The following is a 9,043-nucleotide window of genomic DNA, read 5'->3' as shown; positions in this document are numbered from 1 at the left end:
GTATGACGGGGTGGGGGGGTGGGGAAAGGATATCTATTCTTCTAAATATCTTTTTCTAGCTGCAATGTATGTGCTGGAAAACAAATCATCATCAGTTTTGAGGAGGATCACTGCATCAGTGATCACTAGGACTTTCTGTGTGCAGAAACCCTGCCCACAGGGCTGCCAGCTAGCGTGGGCACTCAGCACAGACCCGGCTTCAGGGGCGCCGGCTTCACAAAAACGCTGACTGTGTCACGGGTGTCTCCTCGCCTCCCTCACCAGCCAGAAAAAGGGGAGGCACAGCCCTATTAATTACAAGGGACCTACTGGAAGACTACAGAAAGACCTAAAAAGTTATAAACTTGGTCTTCCTAATTAAAAGATTTTACAGCATTTATAGAACTGCAAGCAAATATGGCTGGCAACAAAACCTTCCTTCTAAGAGGGAGTGTTGGAGGGCCATTATATTTCACTCACTCTTTCTCTCATTTAAAACTTTTCCATTCCTATTTTGATTTCCTCACTCCTTCTTTTTCCCTTTCTCCTGCCATCTCTCAAAAAGACAGAATAAACATCCAGCCTTAATGATGACTTAGAACACTCAAATAGACTGCACAAAGTTGGGAAAAATATAACCTTCTGTCACATTAATTTTAATTATTGGCCACAGAGATATTTGTTTTCACCAAAGAGCTTTGACTTATGAAAAATAAATGAAGACATTTTTAATTGCAAACAGAAATACATCTGTATTGGGTTGGTTTCAATGTTAGCTATCACTACTATTTTTATTTAATAGTACATTCTCACATTGTTAAGTATTATTTCCTGTACTTCTGAGGAGCTTGTAAGTTCAGTTGTTGTATATATATCGAGTAGAAAGATATATCTGTGTTGGTTTCAACTGGGCCCTTTTTCCTTTTGCATGCTTACACAAGGTGCATAGCAATGGTTATTTTTTTTTCATTACCAAACAGCTGCATTTGCGTTCATTTGGTTGCAAAGCTGTTGACTTTTGAAATTACTTTATTAATTGAAAAAGTTGTAAATATTGGTAATATCTCCTCCTACTGTAATTGCTAGCACATTTTTATCCACATTCCTCTTACATTTGTTGAATATCAAACCTGTTCAGCTACTTCAATGAGAGGAAGATACGCTAAAGAGGGAATAAGATGATAAACCAGTATTAGTTAGCCTCATCTAATCCTTGGATCTCAAATGCTGATAGAAATATTAATGAACTGAGGCCCTGATGATGTTTTCAGATAGGACTGCTTTACTCACATGGGGACACTCAGATCTGGAGAAGTTGCACCATGGCTCTGATTTATACAGGCTTCATCTGAGAAATCCAATCTGCACCCTATTACTGTGACTGAACTAAAATAATACACAAGGAACTTGTTTCTTAACCATGGTCTTTAATTCTTTTATCTGTAGGTGCGTTTTCCACCAACACTGACCTTTAAACTCTTTATTTTTTTTCTGTTTGGAAAAAAAAAGATAGTCCTGATGCATAAGGCACGTTTTTTTATCTAGTGGAAGAAACATATCTGAAATCCTGAATAAAATACAGACCCCCATTCTGCAAGCCTTCAGTTCTTACTTGGAGCTCTGCTCGGAGGGCTTGCAGGATCGGTTCAGAGAATATGTGAGGAAGATAAGAAGAAAAAAAAGGGGAGAGAAAGAGAGAGAGATTGAAAGGGATTTTGTGGAGACAGAGATATATTAAACCAGACTATGCTTTCTATTTTCAGTAGTCTAAGGGAAGTTCAGCTCTGACTTCAGAAAAAGGATTCAAAAGAAAACATGCAGCCAGGATTAGTGTTTGCTAGCACGCTTCACTATTAAATTCAGTTAATGTGCTGTTTCAAAAGTCAGCCTAGAGAGAACTTTCTAGAATAAAAGAACATGCCTTGTTTCTGCCTCTCTCCCTCTCCCTTGTCTTTCACACAAATACATACCAGCACATTCACAGAGCCCAATAGATTTCACAGTGGCTAGATGAGATTCGAAGTTAACAACAAAACCTTTTGGTCAACCTAAAGAGTATGTTTTCTCTTAAACATAACTAAGCTGACTAGTAACCTGTGAAAACCCACACTTCTTTGTAAAGCAAAAAAAGAAACAAAACAAACAGTCTTTATAAATAAATTAAAATTCTAACTAAAAAGCTAATTATAAGGGTATTTGTTTTGTTTGAGGTAAGGCACATCTATTATCATAAAGATAATTAACTCAGTCTGACAGATCTAATAAAAGGACAAGTTTAGCATTGGCTTAGCCAGAAGCCCAAGGCAAGCAATTTTTATAATTACTAGTTATTGTAACTGGGCTCAGAGAAAATGGTCTGTGATATTTAAACAGTAATGTTAATTTGCATTTAGACCCATTTTTTTCCTCTTTCCCAGGCAAGATCTATTTAGCTGGAATGAGTAAAAGAAACTTGAATAACTTAAAAAAAATAAGAATGGCTCTGTCCTTACAGAAAAACTTGGTCTCTTTATGCCTGGATAATTAATATCCTCACAAGGTAAGTGCTCTGGTAATCACAAAACAATTAAACAGCTTAACACAGTTTTAACACACAGAAAATGTTGAGTTTTAAGCCTGAAATGATGTCTGCATTTATCTGGGGCAACTGTATCCATTAATGCACAGACCTGCTATGTGTACCTCCACTGCCCATGCCCTCAACATGCCCCTGATGTTGAGCAGGTGAAGAAAGGGCTGGAGATGGGGGATGAAAGCACTCGGCTGCTCTAAGGAAGTGGTTCCCGTTCACAAAGAGAAAGGGCACAAAATAATGTTCAGGAATATATGCATAAGAAGTAAATTGCTCCTGCCGGCATGGTGTAGTAGCCCTTTAACTAATGCTTACCTCGACATTTTGCAGCACATGCTCTGCAAGAAAAACAAATCAACATTTAAAAAGGAGAAAGTTATTTTTTAACTGCTTCTATAATGAAGGTTTTAGAAATAAGTGATAACTAGAGTGAGAAAATACATTGGTGATATACTACGCACCAAAAAAGCACTTAAAGTACTTGCCATTCAAGTATGAATTTCATTATGTGCTGCATGAAGATAATGTTAACCCAACGCACTTTGCCAATGTAGGACCAGATCTGGGCAGCACTTTAAGGTCATATAGGACTAAGCTCCCCAGTTTTGGAAGTGCTGTGGGGCTGATACAGAGATGCTGTAAGCTGCCCTAAATCCTTTGAAGACAGCTAAAGACCTACAGTACTGCATGAGTTTCCCATGAAAAATAGAGCAAAGGGAGCATGAAGTCCTTGTTCACAAGATGGTGGAAAAGACAGATCTGAGGAATTCATGAATCAAGGGACCGGATGAATTCATGTTGGAGCACAGAAACAAGCAGCCTTGTTTTCTGCCTTGCTTGCTGCCCTCCCTCAGTCCTGGCCTGACAGCAAGAGCTATAGCCCAGATGCATACTCAGGCTGCAGAATTAGGGTGCACTTCCCCATCCAGCAGTTCACAGCCTTTTTTATGGCAGGATATTTTTAAGCCAGTTCTCCAGTTTTGGGCCCCAAGATTTTGTGTTAATTTTTATCCATTCCATATTATATGAAGCATTTTATTTTGTCATCAGCCCTGCTAACTTTACTGTTTCTTTTTTTCTTTTTTAGTCACCTCTGGTGGGGTTGGCAACTGACTATTCCCACTGCATGCTGTCCATGTAATGGTATGGGTGGAGGTATAGCTCTTTTGCTGCCTGGTGGTCTGCGACTGAAGACACTGCTCTAGCTTTTTGTGCTTCACCCTTAATGGGTTTGATGTGTTTTTAAACAGCTTGGTCAAGGTATTTTTTTAATGGAAGGCTAAATTTAGGACCATAAATGCCTATTTGAACTCTGAAATTAGCATACACTCTATCTTATGTTTGGCTATTGGCTGTATATTAATAATTCAGTTTTTGTCCTCAATAAAATGTACTTTTTCACTAGATGAGACAAATGAGATTTTTATCTATTTTCACTGAAGATTTTGATGATTTTAAAAAATTTATTTTTTCAGCCTTCTCATACTTTAAGGATTTATAAATTTATTTATTCAGAAGGTCCCCTGCCTGCTAAAATCCCAATGTGACTTTGCGTATCTGAGTAGTCCTACCAACATCATAAAGATTACTCACCATCTCAGTAGCTATATGAGTGCTTCGCTGGAGGAGAGCTCAAGGATCTGATCCTTGAAGATAACAAGCACTGCCTGGGCTACTGACTGGAAGGATTTACTCCTTTTCAGAGTCATGGCCCAAGAAGACCAGCAAATATTCATCTCCAGCTAATGTGGAGAAGGGAAGGTTCAAGGCTGAGGATTGTTTCTACTAACTGTAACCTAAGATGTAATCTTGGAGCCCCTGAATGCTTGTAGGCATCAGTCCCAGAAGAATGTTACCACCTCTCTTAGCAGAAACAGGCAGACAAAACTTTGCTTTTTAGTCTGTATTTATGGCCTGTGAAGCCAGAAGACAGGCAGAATATTGCTTGGGATTTTGAAATTTAGGCTGGAAAAAAAGCCACCGCCTTCTGAATTGTTGTATGCATAAAAAACCAACAGCATGACACTTTGCAGTTCTCATCTGCCCTGAGCTTTGGAAAATGTTAAGCTCATTTCTCTAGAACCCTAGGATTTTATTCATAGTGTTGTACTGCTAAACTCTACCGCCATTTCTGGGTGCCTCTAACAGTTTTCTTGGTGGAGGAAATTGTTGGTGGTAATTCTACAGCTTCCATTTGCTTCTATAAGTTAAAAAAAAATGTTGAAGGCAATTCTCAACATATTTTAAGAATTTAAAGTGGGTCAGGTTTTGGCCTACATGGATTGATGGAACCCTTTAAATAGGCTTTAGCTATGTTATTAATCACAGTAGCAGACAAAAAATACATTGTTTCCTTGCTGAGAATAGCATGTTTTCCTTTGCTTATGAATTGATCCCTGAAAGGTTCCTCCCGGGAATATGGTTGCTCTTTCTTCCTTTCCTTCTTTCTTTCCTTTTAAGGCAAAATGGCTTTAAACTACAGATGTGCTAATCTGTAGGAGACTCCAGAACTCATTGATCTGTGGGCAGTGTAGGTATTAATCTACCTGGGTTGGGAGAATAAAATAATGAACAATTAATTAAATAGCCTTGAGGTTATTTTTCAAAACAGCATTGTAAACAGTGATGGGCAAACCTGAAAAGGTTTTTATACTGGGTTCAGTTCAGATGAACTCCCTAAATTTCATAGACTGATCTGATCATTGGAAGCATACATAAGAGGGAAAAATACTTTGAGGCAATATTTTAAGTTAGACCAATCAGCCCATGGGAAAAAATGAGAAAATGTTTAGAGAATACATTTTAATCTTGGGCCTGAGAGTCAATACTCATTTTAAATACATTTAAATTAATCTATAAGAGAAATCATGGGTGTTTAGACAGTTTTCAAAATATTATTCAAGGGCAAATGCAGAATCTATTATCACATTTTATTGCTTCCAAAATGACTTGATGTTTTGTAAAATTAGTAACAATTTCAACACAATACAGGGGTTATTTTTATTCTTCTCATAGCTTTTATTTCTTGTTGCTCCCACTGAATGAAAAGACCTTCCTAAACTGACATGCAAGATGATACTGCCAAATCCCTCAGGATCATTTCTTCTGTGACACCAATGAAATAAAAGTGAGACATGTCCGAATATAGATTTTGTACATCAGCCCCCATGATACTGCATAAATTCACCTATAAACTGTATACATTCATGTATCTCCCCCTCCCAGCTCTTTGTTCTTTGCTTATTGTATATTCTGTTAATGCAGTAAACTGCTGGATGATGCAGACTTATTCTACTAGGCTTTAAGCCGAGCAAGAGCAGTGTAAAACCATACTACAATGCAGAGCTCCATTTAATTTATGTTGCCTCTAACCGAGCCTGGCACTATGTTAACTGCACCTATGTCTATTCCGTTGCTTCTGATCATGTCAAAGGGCAGGAAGGACCAAGAGGATGCACAAAGATTTGTCTTTTCCAGCTTATCATGGAGACATAAACTCAGATTTAAAGCTGTTTTGGGCTGCGTATTATTGTACTATCAAACAATGGAGCTCCTTCCTGGATAGGACCTCTGGATGTGATGGCACCAGAAATAATGTGACATTACTTGAGTAAATGGGTAGATAAAACAATTGCAATGATTTCTATCAGGTTTTAAAGATGGCCTGTACTTACTTCTCTTATGCAGTTTCTGCTGCAGCTTGGCAATGATCTAGCTCTAACATTAATAGATCCCTCTTAGATCTAACAGCCAGATGGTCAGCAGTTGTGAACTACTTACTGAACCGCTCTTGAAGTTATGCCAAGATATTTGTATACGCATATTTTTTTCTGCAAGCCAGTGTTATAAGGTCACAGGAAGAACAAGGTCAGAAGTGATTCATCTCATGTTTTTGGGGATGTGTTTTGGCTTGACTGGCCGCACACAGTGGATGAGCTGCAAACATAAGAGGCAGAGATAATAGTTCATAACAAGTCAGTTATTAATTGAATTTTTGAATCTTCCTATGTTTGCAAATTGTCCGTGAACAGATCCTGATTTTCCTGAATGCATTTGTTACTCGGAGTTATTTGCTGACACAGGAAACAGAAGCCACAGAAATGCTGGCTGGGGATTACCCTTCTTCCTTAAAGGCTGAGCAGAATAGCCATCAACTAGGCACTTACCATGAGGGCTGGTGAAAGAAAAATGGAGCGTAAAGTCAAAATATGTGAAGCTGAGAGACAGCGATAACCATCTCTAAAGGGTTTGCAGCCTCTTGACCTCAGCAATATTACCAGCTGTATGCCATAACGTGATCTTTGGCATTAAACACTCTGCTGAGTAGGTGTTTGCTTTGTTACCATCTTCCTGGCTTTTTTTTTTTTTTCCAGTTGCTTTAACCCTTGGGCTGCTGTGATTCTCCTCCTTCACCTCTTCCTCTCGACACATCCTCCCAACTCTTAAGGTAAGTTTTGTTACAAAACCCCCTGAAACAATGCTCAGAGCTCCTTCCCAGACATTTTATGAGCAATTTGAAGATAAAAATACACTCATAATTGTATTTGTTCAACCATTTTGATCAAGTCTTTTCAACCACACTATAATTTTTTCCTGCCTCTGCTGCTATTTTCTGGAAACATGCATATGGATAGTCATGCCCTGACGCACTTACAGTCAGAAGACAGAGGAGGATAGAAGTCAATAGGAAACATAATTTCTGTCATTCCTTTTTGACATTACTGTGTTTCACCCTAGAACTTCAAGCCTTTGCCTTAAACCTGGATGGCCTCGGATGCCTTTTGGGGTCAGTTTGCTAAATACCTGCAATGATGCCTCTAATTCAGTGGACCATACAGAACAGTGCTACTCTCTGGCAGTCTCTGCCCATTAGAGACTTACCATTGCCATAGCTACAAATTCAACACTCACTCTCAAGTTTTATTTCCAACTTCTTTTATTAATATCTGAGAACACAGTCAAAATTTCCAACCCCCTTTCCCTTTTTTTATGTTGAACTGGAAATTGTTTTGAGCAGCTCCATTTTCAGCACATATTCCTGGCATGGCATAAAATTAATGAATAGCCTATTTGTGAGAAGTGTAGGCAGAAGGAACATGATTGCGAGCAAATTTGCCTAGGAATTGAAGCAAGCATTCACAGAGAGTATTTTGCAGTATGCAGTCACACTAGCTAGTCCTTAACTGGTGCGGCTAAGTGTCTTTAGTTAAATGCAATATCTAAGTAACTGAGCAGTACAATGCATGTTGCAGTTTTGCACTTACCATAGTACTTCCACATGTGTGCAGAGGGTCTGTGTGAAAAGCAGTTCACAGGTGTAATGCAGGGTGGTGTAACAGGTGCAAGAAACTTCTGAACTCTCTTGCCCCTGTTCTTCTCCCTGTCTTCAGCAAAAATCCTATAAAAGAGGGGATACAGTTGTGGGAGTTTCTTGTTCGCTTGCATTTTTACAAAGGATTTAGGGGTTATAATGGGTGACAAGAATAATACAAGTCAATGTTGTTATATTATATGAATGAAAGAGTACCACACCAAGATATCACAGGATGGTTGAATTTTGAGCTCAGAAAAGATCTTTTCAGTAGGGCTGGTTCTTAGGTTGGGTCTGGGGTTTGCACAGTGAAAGCATAATCCCACTTCCTTACTCCAATCACAGTGACACTGCCTTGAAGCAACTACTGCCTCCTGGTCACTTCCAGCTGGTTGTTGAGACTGAGCAGAAAAGGCCAGGAAGACCAGACATGCTTGGGTGTTGGTCTCTTCTCACAAGCAAATTGTGATAGGACGAGAGGAAATGGCCTCAAGTTCTGTCATGGGAGGTTTAGACAGGGTATTAGGAAAAACTTCTTTACTGAAAGAGTGGTCAGGCATTGGAACAGGCTGCCCAGAGAGGTGGTAGAGTCACCATCCCTGGAGGTGTTAAAAAAATGTGTAGATGCAGCACTTCGGGATATGGTTTAGGAGGCATGGTGGTGGTTTGATGGTTGGACTTGATCTTGGACATCTTTTCCGACCTTAATGATTCTATGATTCTATGTACTTATACCCCCTCTAGCAAGCCTTCAGCACTTTTCCAGTTCTCAGTGTGAGGTCTGTGGTATGTTGCTATTTGATGCTTGATACAAATTAAGACAAAGGTTTTTCCCTTTTCTTTTGTCTGACATTGAGTCCACCATGGTGAAGAGATCTGGAAAAGGTCATTGAAGCAATGGAAATGAGTTCCTGTGCTTAAGGGAGTGTGTGGTAGTAACTATAGGCAGTATACTGTAGCTAACTGCCTTTGCTTTTTTTATGCTTTTGAAAGAGAGCTAGACTCATCCTCATGCCAGCTACTAATGTTCTCTGAAGGCAGAGCCAGTGGAGTGAGACATGCTGCTCCCATGCTTCAAGTTATCTTATCAGCTTCCACTACTGATGCCTGGGATGCAAGGGAATTTCTAGCATAAACCTTAAGCACTCCCACAAACCACCGAGTCAGCTTAAATGCAGAAA

The 9,043-nt window shown here is 39.2% G+C and overlaps 1 long non-coding RNA gene across 1 annotated transcript in view; it reads left to right on the top strand.

Moving 5' to 3' along the window:
• The first annotated feature begins 6,930 nt into the window (after nucleotides 1-6,930).
• Nucleotides 6,931-9,043, top strand: part of LOC135313249 (uncharacterized) — a 38,479-nt gene continuing 36,366 nt past the window's right edge. Inside the window, exon 1 of the long non-coding RNA XR_010372875.1 lies at nucleotides 6,931-6,998. This is a non-coding gene — a long non-coding RNA (uncharacterized LOC135313249). The remainder of the gene's footprint in view (nucleotides 6,999-9,043) is intronic.

Source organism: Phalacrocorax carbo, chromosome 4, assembly GCF_963921805.1.
Source record: "Phalacrocorax carbo chromosome 4, bPhaCar2.1, whole genome shotgun sequence".
Classification (NCBI taxonomy): domain Eukaryota; kingdom Metazoa; phylum Chordata; class Aves; order Suliformes; family Phalacrocoracidae; genus Phalacrocorax; species Phalacrocorax carbo.
The sequence above is the reverse complement of the archived record's forward strand: the minus strand, read 5'-3'. Positions and strand labels throughout refer to the sequence as shown.